Here is a 17447-nt window from a genome sequence, read left to right as displayed (position 1 = left end):
ATTCATAAGAAGCACAAATAAATCACTTTGCTGAAGAGCTAAACAAAACTCAAGTCAGAATAGATGAAATAGAAAATGAAAATAGAAAATGGTATTGACAACAATATTGATGAATTAAGCTAATTTGCAAGAAAGAGCCGAGGAATTAGAAGGCTATAATTAGAGAAGAACAAGAACAATTAGAAGAGGATGTAGAGAGAACAAGGAAGACATTACTAGATTACAACATTTTAAAGAATGGGTTAAAGAAAATATCCCAGGATTATCAGCTTTAGCTATATCTGTGGCTGGTATAATTACAACCATTGTCATTGGAGCAAGAAAGAAAGCAATCCTACAAGGCTCAAGCTACTAGTAAATTTCCTAAGGCTTTTAGCAAAGTCTAGAGTAAAAAAATTGCCATAGTTTTAGGACCATTGCTGAATATTATCTCTCAGGCTATATCTTGGGAGCTAAAGGTTTAGCATGGGTAGCTTCTAATCTTTGGTTTTTGGCTATTGCTGCTGCTTTGCTAATATATGATCAGTATAAACAAAGAAAAAATAAAATATGTTTTAATATATGAATGGGTGTACAAATTAGAGCTTTTACCTGGTTATAAAAGGACTGCTATGGACAAAATTGAAGTAACCATTACTTTTTATAGTATAACCTTTAATCCTAATAGTCTAAAACCAAATGAACAAGTTTATATTAATATTCCAAAATTAAAAGTAAATAGTTGCTTAGTGCCTGGTTCAGTTAATCTATCGTTTGATCTTAAAATCAGTAATACAAAAAGTCACTTTCTAAATAATCTCAGCCAGATTTTACAAAATAATTCTACATTAAAGTGGCACAGGTGAGACACTTATACGATTATAAGTAACATAATGTTATAAGTATATACAAAGACTTGTGGATGCCTAAAAAATGATCGACAAGGCCTTATTGATATGGTATGATAATTTACGAGAAACTTATTTCCAAGGATGATAGTGCTGCAACAATTGGAGTTCAGAAAAGTATCAGACAAATTAATGTATGATATTTATGGTACAAGGCAGAAAATTAATATTGATTAATATTCTTAAAGATCATGGTCTTTATTGTCCTTTCAATATGAATAATAACTTTCAATACATAATACTTTACCATCAAGTGATCAGTCCTTATCCCTCAAAGCGGTCAATCTAGGTGATTATGAATTAGAAAATATTCAGCTAGAATGTAGAGCTAAATTGAAAATCAAGAAATTGCTGATGAGGGTAACAGAATTTATATTCTCAAGGAAGAAAGTCTATTTTATCAACATATAACCCTACTAAAAAAGGAAAAATGGGATAAGTCAGAGTACATTACAGAATGTTAACATCAATGTTCCCGTAAAAGTATGAAAGTATCGTATTGCTACTATTCAAGGATTCAATTGGTGGAAATTTATTAATCGGTAGAAGTAAAATTATTTGAGTGTACAATAAAGTTTTTGCCCAAGGCATGAATAAAACACTCTTTTATGAAGAAGCAAGAAAGTTTTGATAGAACTATTCCAATGTTGCTTTGACAATTGAAAAATTTTATAAAGATAAATTTGCATTAGTTATCGATCTACGCACCTTTCAAGAAAAATATTGCTGGTAACGGAAAACGGATCGTTAATACTCAAATGCATTCTTAGAATTAAAAAGAGCATATACAAAAGATTTAAACTGTTACATCTATGTTTTAGTGATGCTCTTGTTCAATTTATTAATAATGATTTACAAAGTATTCAATACTAGAATAACCAGTAATATATAAATGAATACACCCTTTAATATGATTTTGTAGGAATGACAAATTGTGGTAAAAGTCATTTTCTCAAATGTTAGAAAAAACTTTAATAACATTTTGATTATATCATTTTATTATGTCCAACGCTATCATATAATAAAACTTATCAAGAATGGAAATATATAAATGATAATGATTTAATTAAAGTAGAATGTGACCAAGATCAGATAGATATTGTTTTAAAATATGTTAGTTATGTATATAAAGGGACAAATAGTCTTATTATACTTGATGATTGTGCAAGTTGTTTAGATGTTAAAAATAGGACATCAGAATTAATAAAATTAGGATTTAGTGCTCGTCATTATGGGCTTTCTACAATTGTTATTACACAGCAATTGACAAGTATTCTAAACCTTATCGTGAAAATATAAGTTATTTAGTTACATTTTATAATCCAAACCGCAATGATATGAAAACCATATTTGATGATTATCTTTATGGTTTGAGAAAGATGATATAGAAGAAATAACCAAAAATTGAAAAATAATAAGTATGCACATTTAGAAATTCAACTTGTATACCCATACCAATGGAAAATTGTTATTCCGCAATAAAACATGTGTTATATATATGCCAAAGCGTAAAGAGCCTGAAACAATTGATGATATAATTAATGAGATTGATTCCACAAATGATATTATCAAAGATGCTGTATGTGATGAAATATACAAGATAAACCGCAAGAAAGTTTTAATAAAAGAGATCAACTACTTAAACTAGCTGAAGATGGTGATTTAGACAAGTCAGTTGCTTACATTAAAAAGCTAGTCAAAAATTATTGATAAATTGTACACTGAATACGAGAAAAACGATTACAAAAACCAATGAGTTTTAACTGATTTAGTTATATCAAAATTTTCAGATGTATTAAAAGGGTTTGATGCTATTGAAGATCCCAAAGAATTAACAAAACAGCTTAAATCAGACGACCTTTTAAAACGAGATGTGTACAGTTTAGTTGAAAAAGTATCCCCACTATTACCTTTTTTAGGTTTTTTATCTGGTAGTGTGACAACTATTAAACATGTTTATGAATATAAAAATAATAAACCGGATATAAAATCTGAGGAATAATATAAATGAGCTTATTTTATGGTTATGATAAAACAGATATTAATGTAAATATACAAGGATCTGTAGATAAAATATCAGATAAATATATAAAAAGAACTCAAAATTGATAATAAATTTAATGACCACTATAGTAAAACTCAAGTTAATAATAAATTTGCTTTGACTTCTAATTTACTAAAATATTATACCAAATTGCAAAGTGATAATAAATATGTTCTTGTTTCAAGACTAGCTAATAAATATTATACCAAATTGCAAAGTGATAATAAGTATGCTTTAACTTCTAATTTAAATAAATTTTTTACTCGAACCCAATCTGATAATAGATATGCTTTAAATTTTAATTTAGCAAATAACTATTATACAAAGAATGAAATAGATGATATAGTAAATAGTAAAAGAGTATATCAAAGTAACCAATTAAATTATAACACAAATGTTAATAGCCAACAAAATATTATCAGAATTGTTTTTAATAATATTAAATTTGTTGAATTTACACTTTTATTAATAAATCCATCTGATAACTCTAAAACAGTTAAATTAGATATTATGGTAGATAAGATTAACAAAAAATTTATCATTAAAATAACAAATGATAATGAAAAAAAGATAGCTAATGTAACTCTAGATTTATATTATGTATACTGTGTTGATGATAATATAAACAATATTACTGTTATTATTGAACCAAAAAAAACTGCTGCTTCACTAGGATGGAATGAATGGGCAAGAAAATGGTTGAAAACATTTAGTGGATTAACTAAAATGCAAGTTTATTCACATCATCAATCTACATTATCTATGATATATAATGGTTATTCTCCAAGTTTCGGAGCTAGTATTGAAGATAATATTCTAGCAACTAAAAAATTTGTAAATGATGAAATCGAAAAATTAAAAAAATTTATTAAAGATAACTATCAAGCTAAAACTTAAGATGAAGAATAATCCTCATGTTTGACTACATATCACATAACTGTTTGTAATAAGTAATTAATACAAAAGCGATATACAAAATAATTCAAAATCCTGAAACAATTATTAAAAACACTTTTAACAAAAATTATATGACACTCGCTTGACAGACAAATTAAAAAAAACATATAGATTCCATATTTTATACAACATTGTATTATTATACATGCGCTGGAAAATGTGCTATTACATTAAACAACCATTGTTGAAAAACATGCACTAAGACGCGCCTGACAGACAAATTAAAAACATATAGATTCCATAGTTTTGTAAAGAGCATCTATGACATTGTTGCGCTCAAAATTTCAGGCTTAGTTGCCTGAAATTCTTCGCCCCTAACAACGATTTAAACAGATGCTTTATTAACACTTGATTTTACCCACTGTCGCGATTTAGCTTCGCTAAATCAACAGGCGCCTGGCAGGCCCAAGTCAACAATTGATTTTGAAGGCATTTTTTAAGCCTCTGTTATTCTCGAATATTCAGATATTCTTCGAATGCCACGGGAGGCGACTCCCAATTTTCACTTCGTGAAAAATTTCCCCACAAATCGCCTAGAATTATCAGGGCTCCATCCTGCTCGATCACTTCGTGATCTGCGCTGCCGAGCCCCCTCAAAACCGATGCTTTATTAACACTTGATTTTACCCACTGTCGCGATTTAGCTTCGCTAAATCAACAGGTGCCTGGCAGGGCCTTGTTAACACTTGATTATTAACACTTGATTATTAAAGACGGTTTTTTGAAGAGCATTTTTTAAGCCTCTGTTATTCTCGAATATTCTTCGAATATTCTTCGAATCAGGGAACTGATTTTTTCACTTCGTGAAAAAATTTCCCCACCTAAGGTTCCAGAATTCTCAGGGATCCATTCCCTGCTCAATTTAGCTACGCTAAAATCTGCGCTGCCGATCCCCCCCGACCAATGCTTTCTTAACATTTGTTTGTAAAGACTTTTTAAAATTTAAACACCTATATATTTCAAAACATATAGATTCCATATTTTTAAACTCGAGATTTTTACCCCTTTGAAACAATGACTTTTTTACATGGTCTTTTACTGAGGGACGCCTTTTGAACCATGGTCTTATTTTAAGCTGTTATAAAGATAGTTTTTACCCAAGGTTATAAGTAGTATAGTACATGGGGAGTTATAGATAACAAAAAGTAAACTTTTTGTGATCTAGAACCCCCATGTACTATACTACTGACCAATATAAAGGAAATTCAAATGGTACTTCACTTGGACGTTTAACACTCTCAGTGTAAAAGCATAAAATACTTTCAGTGTTTTATTTGTGCTCTTCAGATTTTGAAACAATTCCTACTTACATTCATCTATTACAACATTTACCCTCATAGATTTCCTCTAATTTAAAAGAATGCTTTTTTATGCATGATATACTTATCAATTTGACTAGTTAAGCAATCAACATTAATGCTTCATATTCCTGCATTGATTTGCAAACATCTTTTTCGTACATTTCATAGTGCTAGCTTGGGTTTTAGCTAATATCAAAAATTTGATGAAAAGAAAATATTCATGATGTTGGAGCTTGTGTATGTTTTTGAAAGATATGTTCAAATTATGTGTAATATGACCAATTTAAAAGAAATTTAATTCAGTCTGCCAATAATTTTGATTTTTCCTGTCAATTAAAAGAGAAAAGTATTCAATATGTAATTCACTCTAAATAAGAAAGATTGCATCACAGTTTAAAATAAGCTATAAAGTTTTGTAAATTGCACAAGTATATCAATATGAGTTAGGCACCATTGACATGTAGAAGGTATTCTTTCAATTTTTTAATGTCCAGATGGCATATATAGTCAAGATGGCGTCGTCGAAGGAGGTAGAGCTCGCGATTGCAAAATGTCATCCAAAAGTTTAAAGAATGTATCATCAAAAAGAGTAAAATGGACAAATGCAATGGTAAAAGACCTCTTATCATGTCGAGAAAGAGCCATAGAAAAACGAAATTGTCAGAAAAACCGAAAGCAAGGACCGGGTTATATGGAAATAATGAGAATTTTATGGGAAGAAATGGGATATAAATCCTTGGGTTTAACAGCACAAAATCTTCGAGATAAAGCCGCTCAAATAATAAAAGCTCGACAGGAAAATGGTTAAATTAGATTCAGCGATCGTACTGAAGTTAACGAAACAACTACAATCGATGTTCAAGAGAGAATTCATCATGAAAACGTCAATACTGATTCAGAAACTAACAGAAATGGGGAAGTAAATAATGCAAATTATGATTTGTCGGCTGAGCATGTTGACAAGCCCAGTAAGTTTAAATGGGCGGATCTTACTGGAGAAGAGTTTACTGAGTGCATCAACAAAGCATATGAAGAAACCATTCAGTGGAAGCGAAATATCTTCCTTTTACCATCTGGAAAAGTGGGGAAAGCATTCATTTCGGAACTTGCAAGATTATATTCGGCTTATGCAAATAAATCAGCTTGTGAAAGAGTTGCTTTGAAGGCTTGTTCAGTCATGCAGTGTGTATTGTTACAAAAACCACATGCAAAAAGTAAAACAAAAGAACATATACAATGCTTAGAACGCAGGTTGAGCCTCTGGGAGCAAGGTAAAATTGATAAATTTGTTTCTGAAGGAAAATGTATACAGAAAAATCTTGTTGCAAAATGCAATAATAAAACGGAATCGGAAAAGGTTGCGAGAAGATTCAATCGGTTTTAGTGACGAACAAAGGCAAAAAATTTTCAACGCAAACTTTGAGCAAATTCTTAATTTGAAGAAACAAAAAGATATTCAGATACCCACAGTACGCGTGATGGATACAACCGACGGGAAAGAAAGAAACTCGGTAATAAACAACTAAGTGCGTACATTAGCTGACTCCGTCATTGTACAAAGTGTGCCGAAGACGATGCGTGAGCGCGCGACAGCAATACTGCAGCGTCCTAAAACAACACCGGATATAATAACTTGGGATGATTCAGGACAAGTCAAACTTGACGGTGTTATTATCCCTCAATCAAATATATCAGACCTCATTAGCGACGCCGTAAGAGGGAGAATGAATTTCAATCCTACAGGTTCTAGAGAATTCTTTCGCGTTTTATCAAAAATAAACATTCCTCGTGATTTGGTTCGGAACGATGTAAGATGGGAAGAAGCTCAAATCGAAACTTCGCCCGATGAAGAAGACGGAACAGCCCACCACAGAGGCTGAAAAACGACAACGCCTAAACTATCTCTACACTAAAGAAAACTCGTTTACGTTGGATAGACTATTAAAATTTGACATGTGAAGATTTGTTTTGTTTGAAGGGGAACTCCACCCTCACACAATGTTGGTCTTAAAACTTTGTCTTTCCCGTGAAAATAAATATGCGGCAATTTTTTTGTTTGTTTGATTCAATGTTTTCACAAAAAATGAGTTTGAAATGCTGCAGCTAGGGCATCCGGTGCGTGGGAGCGGAATATGTCAGCGGCTTGTATTTGACGTCATATGGTCAATTGCTGCTCAAAGCTCTATGTAAAGTCATTGCACAGCCATAACAAACTTGCGTCAAAATGCTTCTCCTAATCACAAAATGTTTCGTCAGAATTTTTTATTCATAGGTATATACACAAACAACTTTTATAGCTTACATGCAAGTATTGAGCTGGTTATTTGTATTCTGTTTTAATAGAACGATTTCACATCCATAAAGGTCATTATCGCACAGTTTCCGCACTACATATAGAATTTGAATGTCGATTAATATTATTTTTTAAAAAATACGAAGGTTTATTTGTGTGGAAACTGTGCTGTAATGCCGTTTGCTTCGTTTGCTTGTCCTCCGAATTCAACCTTAACAACAGTTTCTACTGATGTGAAACCAGTCTATTGCCATGAATAACATTGAATAATAATAAAACATTGTTGCGTAATTTAGATTCATTATGGTTAGAAAATAATCCTACATAAAACCATTGTAAAATTAGCTTTCGTGCATAGAATTTAGGTGTAGTTTCCTTGACGTAAAGTATGAACTTATAGTTTCTTAGTTATTTGTACATAATTTCCCTTTTTAAGTCACATTTGGGACAAAAATTGCCAGTTCTATGAAAAAAAAAACACCCTCATATTGACCACCAATATGATGTGTGGCATTTGTCTAAATCTGTCACAAAAAAAAAAACAAACAAAGTCTAACATTAAGGGAAACGATGACTTGACCCATTGGATTAAGTCCATTTCTAATCATCTTTGGTGGCGCTATGCAAGTTGTAACCAGAATGCAGAAGAATTGGTGGAAAATTAGAAGTCTATCCTTAACCAATAACAAGCATTTCTGGAGAGGGAACATATATTTTCATCAATATTGCCACCAACAATTAACAGAAAGAGAAACAAGCAGAAGAAGTGGTTATCTCCTACTTCACAAGCATATATTGCTGCAGAGAAGGTGATTTGTGACAAGAGGCTTCTAAAAGACCTGTGGAAGCTATCTTAGTTTTGTCACACAGGAGAGTTGGAGGTTTACCATTCCCTTTTAATTGAGCTTAATTAGTTTGTTATAAATTCATTTAGTTGATTTTATCAATTTCCCGGTGATTTTTTAGTTTAGTAAAGAGGGAGATAAATGAAGACATAACTTCTTTTTTCTACCTTTTAAGGCCTGTTCATATGAGACGGGTCCATTGAGTTCTATTAAATTACCGGTTGCGGAAAAAGGTCTGGAACCTGTTGTCAAAAAAACGAGGATGCTACAAGGAAATTTTGATAAAAAAATTCCACTAAAGTTTTTTCCTTCCCTCCTGATTTATAATGCAGCTCCAAGCGGTTAATAGATAGATGACTTGCCTTGTTTACGTTTTGCTGGCACGAAGACTTGGTCAAGTGAATGCTTTTAGACAACACCAGCCAACTATAATAAATCTGTCTTAGATTTATCTACCTAACAGCAAGTGCTGTGCACCGGAGTTAGGCAGGAGCTCAGGCTATTTTTGCGTGCTGGAGCCGGTTTTTTTTTATCTCCTGCAAAACTACGGCAGCAATCGTTTGTGCTGCAAAACAGTAGCGGATCTAGAGGTAGCCATTATTAAAAGATAATGATGACTGTTCTTACAAACTATGTACCTCTCAACTCGATCCTGATATATAAATCAGGCTCTTGAAGTTATTACTAGGCTAAAAAATATGTAAGATGTAAAATTTATCTAATAGCTGTAGCCTGCATAAAGCTCATTCCATAGTTCTTGTTATGATAATAATCTATTTTTAAAACATATCGTTACCGATAGTACTGTTTAAACTTTTAATTTAAATTATTTATTTGTACAAACCCAATTTCGACTAGTTTTATCCGCCATGAGAAGGTTATTATTCTCGATGGAGATTTTACTATAAATTCTACAAGCCATTATAGAAGTGTGTTTCACTTATGACGTTACAAGTTAATAAAATGGCCTTTTAAAAGTTCGCACAATAAGTGTCAAAAATGGCAACTTTGGACAATCATGACTTTGGATAGAAAAGTTAATTTTTATTTCTGATTTCAAATATAGGGTGAGGCTGCTTCTTTTTATTTGGCCAAAAGAGTTAGAGGTCAAAATTTGTTGCATAAGCACTTTAAACTGTTGAACAGTGACTTTCAAAATTAACTAGCCACCAACGAGTGATTCGAGTTATAAAATAGCCTGAGTTCAGATTTGACAGGAGGCTGGACCCGGAGATGAAAAACCGTAGATTGCACAGCCCTACTGCCAGCAAAACGCATATAAACATTATGTGAGCCATATTTCTACACAGCTTCATATTGAAAAAATCTTTCGCAAATGCTCTATTTTTTGCTTCATTTCCAAATCGAATCCCAAATGTTTCCCCCTATTTTTTGTTTTCTAGTTCACTCAACGTTGAGCCCGTGGGTGTTGTGGGCAGCGTCGCTTTTTTTACTAAGTGCTCGACTGGAACGAATGAATGCTGAAAAGGAAAAGGTCGAGGCTGAATTGGCCAACTCACAAAACTGTACGAATTTACGTTCTCATTATTCCCCTGACTGGTAGGCATATTGACGTACTTCATGTATGGCCAAAGTTTTTGAGAGAGATACTTTTGCTTGTATAATGCTTTTAGACAACACCATGAGTCGAGTATTGACGTTGCGACGGATAATGGACAGCAATGAAAGCCGTTTTGCTATCAGGGGGAAAAATCTGCTTTCCGACCATCGGAATCGTTTTTGAAGGAGGGATCAAAATTGGCCGGGCCTGTTCCCAGTCGAAAGATAGTGTTCTTTGTTAATACGAAACTCTTTGCCATCGACTGAAAAAGTTAGAAAAACATGTCAATTCAAACTGTTTGAGCCAGTTTTTAAAACAGATCATTGGAAGTGCAAATCAATTCAACGTTACTGAATTTTGACTGTCATAGAACGTGACGATGTGTGAAGTCTTACGGAAAATGTTGGCTTGCTAATGCTTATTGTGTCAATACGATCCTATAATGTTGAATGACAGATGGCAGCTTCTTGTTGCTATCATCTGTTGGGGAGGTTGAGAATGTTAAAAGCTTTGTGGAAGTGCAACGGGGCCATGCTCTTGAAAAAAATTTAAAATGTAGGGCCCGTCAATGTTATTTTCGGTGTTTTTTTGTGCTGAAAGTAAAGTAAAAGTCAATTATTAATAACTCCCACTGTTCATAAAAGAAAGTTTTTATACAATTGGAGTGAGCCCTACTCTCCAGTCCATCCCAATGGTTAACTGGTGGCTCGTTCACGGACTCAGTTAGAAAGGGCGAAATACCTGTCGCGCCTCTTCCACACATTAACTTGAACGAGCTGAGTGCATTTTAACGACCTGTTTTTATTTGCCTGATAGCATTCCAAGACGGACTGTTTCAGCAAAAAGCAAGCTGGCGTTCCTTTTTTCTTGCTAATTAAAAAAACAAGGTGTCAGTTAGCTCAAGTGAATATGTAGTCAGATATGTTTAGTTCTCATTTCAAATTTACACGAGGCACATTTCGTATCAAAATGCAACTTTTATTCGGATCATGCAAATCACATTACGTTTTCACGAGTGGTCAAACCTGTATCTTTCTCTATTACTATTTCTGGGTAGTTCTGATAATCAGTTCCAAAGTCGGCTGTAGCTGTTTTTCTGATCTACATATGTGCCGTAACTTTTCTAACAGCCAGTCCAGATAGCAACTCACCTCTTTAGTTTGTTGACTTTATATTTTAAATCAATTCAGTTTGGTTTCTACAGGATGCATTTCATTTTTTCGTTTGGCAAGGCCACTTATTTACTGGTTTGGATTGAAAACAAATTGACAAAGGCTACTCGTGCCAACTAACAACTCTGAAAATTCTGGTATCATTGTAATTAGTAGTATGGAATCAGCTGCAGTCGAAAATTTCTTAAAACACGGCTTATAGACTTCGAAAACGACGTCCTTAATCTTTTTATGCAAAAATGCACCACGATGAAATTATTTGATTTTGTTATTTTATTTTCTCTTATTTGAATGAATTAATATTGTAATAATTACTTCATAACTTACTCTACCCAATTCTTTGTTGATATAGTATATGCGAGTATAGTTAGAAAAACAATTATTCTGCTTTTGTGCTATTGGCTTGCTAATGCTTATTGTATCAATACGATCCTATAATGTAGAATAACACATGGCGGCTTCTTGTTGCTATCATTTATTGAATGACTGTTATTTACAAACAACATTTATAATGCGTATTTGCCTCAAATAAGGTAAGAGCACATTCAAATTGTACATGAAGTTTCCTTTGCTGTTATGGCATTGTGTATTCAACCTGATTTTATTTTTGAAACAAATGCACAATTTTATTAGGTGTTCATTTTATTCTTGTTAAGGTCAAAAACAAGCCAATAGCACAAAAGCAGAATAATTGTTTTTCTAACTATGCTCGCATATACTATATCAACCAAGAATTGGGTAGAGTAAGTTATGAGGTAATTATTACAATATTAATTCATTCAAATAAGAGAAAAATAAAATAACAAAATCAAATAATTTCATGGTGGTGCATCTTTGCATAAAAAGATTAAGGACGTCGTTTTCGAAGTCTATAAGCCGTGTTTTAAGAAATTTTCGACTGCAGCTGATTCCATGCTACTAATTACAATGATACCAGAATTTTCAGAGTTGTTAGTTGATACGAGTAGCCTTTGTCAATTTGTTTTCAATCCAAACAAGTAAATAAGTGGCCTTGCCGAACGAAAAAATGAAATGCATCCTGTAGAAACCAAACTGAATTGATTTAAAATATAAAGTCAACAAACTAAAGAGGTGAGTTGCTATCTGGACTGGCTGTTAGAAAAGTTACGGCACATATGTAGTTCAGAAAAAACAGCTACAGCCGCCTTTGGGACTGATTATCAGATCTACCCAGAAATAGTAATAGAGAAAGATACAGGTTTGACCACTCGTGAAAACGTAATGTGATTTGCATGATCCGAATAAAAGATGCATTTTGATACGAAATGTGCCTCGTGTAAATTTGAAATGAGAACTAAACATATTTGACGACATATTCACTTGAGCTAACTGACACCTTGTTTTTTTAATGAGCAAGAAAAAAGGAACATCAGCTTGCTCTTTGCTGATACAGTCCGTCTTGGAATGCTATCAGGCAAACAAAAACAGGTCGTTAATGATAAATGATTTTTGCCAGACTCACCACACGGCTAAAAAGTCTTCCCGCTTCAAAATACAGTGAATGACTTTTAGGTTCATGTCTGTCATAGAGATGAATCAATTCAATGATCATCGAATTGCAATACTAAAACTTGCCAGTTAGCTACGACACCGAACAAATTTTATTTCAATCAATGCTGCCATTCAATTCAATTGCCAAAACTAACTTCATAAATTTTTTTAGCGTTTGAAACATAACTCAATGTACTTCCATACTCTCACCACCTTACCAAAAATATGTATGTGCTTGTGTAAAACAACATAGATTATAAAATAAAAGCATTAAAACATGTGCGCTGATTGGTCTATAGCTGTGCTTGAATTAGCCAATGAGAACTGATCTGAGCTCAACCAATGAAAAGAATCAATCAATAAATAAGAATTTGCGAATCAATTGTGAATATATTTTAGTGAAAAATTGAAATGTTTCTGTTCATTTGTCTATTTTGCATTTTTGTTGTCTTATAAAAGAAATTAAAAATGTTTTTTGTGCTTGCACCGACTTATGCAGACCTCTGACATGTTTGGGACTGAGAACTATAGAGCTGGGGCATCCTTTGACTTTGGGATTGCACTGATCAGCTCTAAAGTTTGCCCAAAGATCTCCTTTTGTGAATCTTGCCCGTCGCCCAGGCAATATTCCTTTTGACTATGTCGAATAGATGCAACAACTCAAGCTTTTGAATATTTTATTCCCTGGCAAAGTTTATCGCATACATATATTGCTCGCTCACTCAGACTTTCTCTTCAACCCCTTTACAACAAAACTTATTGGTTAACGAAATTATAACAACTAAGGAGATTTGTCTCTCTGTCAGTAGGACATTCAAAATAATATAACTTATTCCCAACACTCCTTGGTTTGCATGAGCCGATGCAAACAAAGTAAACATTTTTTATTTCTTAAATGCATTTAAAATGCATAGATATTTCACAATAAACAACTTACTTTATTAATAAATTCCAGTGCCAAAGTAAAATTACTCTTCTTTACAAGGTATGCAGCCTTGAAAGAGAAATGAAAAACACGACATGACGAAATGGCATATATGTTTTCTATGTGCATTGTGTACTTTACATACATTCCCAAACAATGCATCAATATTCTCTGAAGTTGGAAAATATTATAGTGAAATATTGAAAATTGTAAAGTCTTTTTGAGAAAACATTAACATACCCCTGTAAAGCCTCATCAAAATATTTTATGGATTCCTTAATAGCAGAATCTTGTTTACTTGCACGATCAATCCATCCACGTAAAAATAGTTCCCTGTATGTACATATGAAAGAAGACAGGTTAAATTGCAGTTATGATGTGAAAGGCATGTTTAGAAAACCTCTTTCGAACCATTGGACATTTTCAACATTCTGTCAACATATTCTCTTGCTTTTTCATGACGTACTGTGTGCCATAAAAACATTGCAACAAACTCAAAGTATAGCGCATTCTCACCAACACTTGTTTGAATCTTTTTCAATGTTGTTTCCAATTCATGTACACTTTCCTTTTCAATTAATTGTACCTTTTTATGTACCTTTTTATGAAAGTATTTTAGGACATATTGCCACTTCCCAAACCCTGGGCAAGTGCAAAATATAACCTACTAGCAAAATGGGAAAAATCGGAAAAACCGTGTATTTCTTGGTACCAAAATTTCATTACTTGATAGTCAAAAATACTTCTTATATCATTTCTTTTAGCATAAGCTCCTGTAAGACGTTTTATTTAGCAAATCTTAATGCAAATTAATATATTTAGATGATCTTAAAACTTTTGGATAGGCCAATTCATAAAATTTTTTCACTAAAAAACCCAAATATACACCGATTAAGTGTCATTTACAATATATGTTTCATATATTGAACTTGTGATAGGTGCATATAGGGGTTTTATGTTATGTACCCATCACCCAGACTACAGAAAGTTCAAGAACGAAGTAGAAATTGACTTAAGAAGGATATCAATACTGTCAATATCAATACTGTCAGATTTAGTAAAGACCGCAAACGAGCAAAATTTATGCTAAGATCAAATGCGAATTATGGATATCACTTGAATTAGCACGATAAGAGACATCATGAAAACGTACGTCCTTGTATGTGTAGTAAAGCCCATAAAGGTCTTTGTACCCATTAATTGCATACAACGAAGGTCCATTTTTAACTCTTCAGAGAGTGAAAACATCTTAGTCTGACAATGAACTAGAATTCGTTGCTTGCAAATAGTACGACAAATCGTTTAGGGCAGGGGTCTCCAAACTTTACAGCCAGAGGGCCACACGAACTTTCATCCAGCATGTTGAAGGCCGACGAACCGTATATCGCTGGTCAAAGTGCGAATATTTTAATAAAACAAAGTACTTTTTAAAATAGACATGTTTCGACATCTCATGATGCCATCCTCAGTATAAGTGAAATATTAAATGACACAAGGTTTATATAAAAGTATTATGATTCATAAATGACAACAATAAAAAGGAACAGAATATACATTTGCGACTCTTTGCGCCATTTATCCACCAGAATCAGGGAAAATACCACAACAGACAAATACTCTCATATCTAACCCACACCTTCTTAAATCTCACTCATGTAAAACCAACTATTCCCCCCCTTGCCTCAAAATCATCGACACTACCGACACCTCATTCTCCCTTAAAATCAAAGAAGCACTCCACATCAACAAAACTAAACCTGACCTCAATGTTCAAGTTTTTAAATTCAATACAATGTTCAGTTTATAATACGCTCGGACGCTCCACCTTAATTTTATCTTAATTCCTTTTTATTGTTGTAATTTATGTATCATATTACTTTTATGTAAATCTTGTATCATTTATTATGTCACTTATACTGAAGATGGCATCATGAGATGTCGAAACATGTCTATTTTAAAAAAAAACTTGTCACGTATATTAAATGCGCAAAACGAAGCACATCACACAAGCTTCATTAGCTAAGAAAATATTTATTCAAAATTTAAAGGTTAAGTTTCAACCAAGTGTAATATCATAACAAAATCACAATTAGTCTCTTCTGTTTTCTCAATGTGAGTGATGAAATTGGCTTCTTAAGTGTCTCTGCGGGCCGGATTGAGAGTCCCAACGGGCCGCATGTGGCCCGCGGGCCGTAGTTTGGAGACCCCTGGCCTAAACGATTTGTCGTACTATTTGCAAGCAACGAATTCTAGTTCATTGTCAGACTAAGATGTTTTCACTCTCTGAAGAGTTAAAAATGGACCTTCGTTGTATGCAATTAATGGGTACAAAGACCTTTATGGGCTTTACTACACATACAAGGACGTACGTTTTCATGATGTCTCTTATCGTGCTAATTCAAGTGATATCCATAATTCACCTTTGATCTTAGCATAAATTTTGCTCGTTTGCGGTCTTTACTAAATCTGACAGTATTGATATTGACAGTATTGATATCCTTCTTAAGTCAATTTCTACTTCGTTCTTGAACTTTCTGTAGTCTGGGTGATGGGTACATAACATAAAACCCCTATATGCACCTATCACAAGTTCAATATTTGAATAAAATGAAACTTTATTTGTCAAACCTGAGCTCCAGTTCATATCAAATACTGCTATCCGCGTGCAACATTGCATACTTTTCTTAAAATAAAGGCATCGATCGCTGCGGTTCTAATAGTAGAACCTAGTCTCGCTCAGAGATTTTATGGTAGTTAAAGTGAGCCACTTCAGCCATTAGTCAACCTAAAGGGCAAGAATGAGCTACACAATATACCAATACAGCCTTCGGTTCTTTTTCTTTGAATTGGGTGTAGTAACTGCATTCAGATGTCGAGTAATATAGGTATTTGGTGCCCCATCATCTGCTTGTTTATGACTGTTCAAATCAGGGGAAGGTTACCGCGAATACGGCTGCTGTGACTATCAAGTCGTCATACAACTTGGGAATAAACAATTTAATGAAATTAACCAAATTATAATTTGTTACTTTCAAATTACGTTAAAGACCGTTTGGTCCCACGTACAACATTCAACAACAACAATTTGTCTTTTACTCTAACTAAACAACAACACTCTTTCAAACATCACGTCCTTCTTCCGATTCCGTTCAAAGCGGCAAATCATACGGTAGCAAAATCATTATAAGAGAAACTTTTAGCAATTTGTGTGGTGTGTCACAGGCAATTTTTACAGTCAGCCAACTTCCAAGGATGATAGCTAACCACAGTTGCATACACTTTTTTATTTAATTTGAATAATAGAATTTTGATCATAGTCTCTTATGGCTAAATTCCGTCCTAAATTTTCATCGTCTTTTTTCTTTGATTTTTTTTTTCAGACAGAAGTAAAAACGGTGAAGAAATTAAAGTTATTGCAACACTTGAAAACAAGAGAATTACGAGTTTTTTCAATCCTGGGTGGGGTGTATTTTTGTCAATATTAAAAATTGGAACACATTCCTAGTTTGATTGAATTTTCATGATCTTCTCCAAACTCTTCGAAGTTCTATGTAGGAATCCTGCGATGATAAGTATAAAAGTGAACAATTTTATTGGAAAAAATATAAATGCGATAACTATACGGTAATTCCATGGAATTGGGAGATTTTGTTGCGTTTTTAACCACAAGTAAGGTTACAGATATCGTTGGGACTAAATCTCGTTGATAACAAGTTTTCAAGATTGTCTATGACGAGTAAAAAGACCTTTATATAGTTATGCGTCACATGAATTTATTTGTTCGAATGAAGTGGATTTGATGTTTATTTTATTAGCCACTGCTTGGTCTATTCCATTCAATCAGCATATCCAAATTAATAATTTTTCTCGTAATACTTTTTATTCTCTACAGTTATGAAACGTTTAATAATTTGTTAATAAACAAGCGTTTACACAACTATTGCAAGAGC

The 17447-nt window shown here is 33.1% G+C and overlaps 1 long non-coding RNA gene across 1 annotated transcript; it reads left to right on the top strand.

Moving 5' to 3' along the window:
* The first annotated feature begins 1566 nt into the window (after positions 1-1566).
* Positions 1567-17125, top strand: LOC124454026. The gene is made up of 3 exons (XR_006951302.1): positions 1567-1578; positions 3278-3283; positions 16878-17125. It is a non-coding gene; the product is annotated as an uncharacterized LOC124454026 (long non-coding RNA).
* Positions 17126-17447: the final 322 nt, after the last annotated feature.

This window comes from Xenia sp. Carnegie-2017, unplaced genomic scaffold (genome assembly GCF_021976095.1).
Source record: "Xenia sp. Carnegie-2017 unplaced genomic scaffold, XeniaSp_v1 HiC_scaffold_29, whole genome shotgun sequence".
Lineage (NCBI taxonomy): Eukaryota > Metazoa > Cnidaria > Anthozoa > Malacalcyonacea > Xeniidae > Xenia > Xenia sp. Carnegie-2017.
This window is presented reverse-complemented; position numbering and strand designations above follow the sequence as displayed.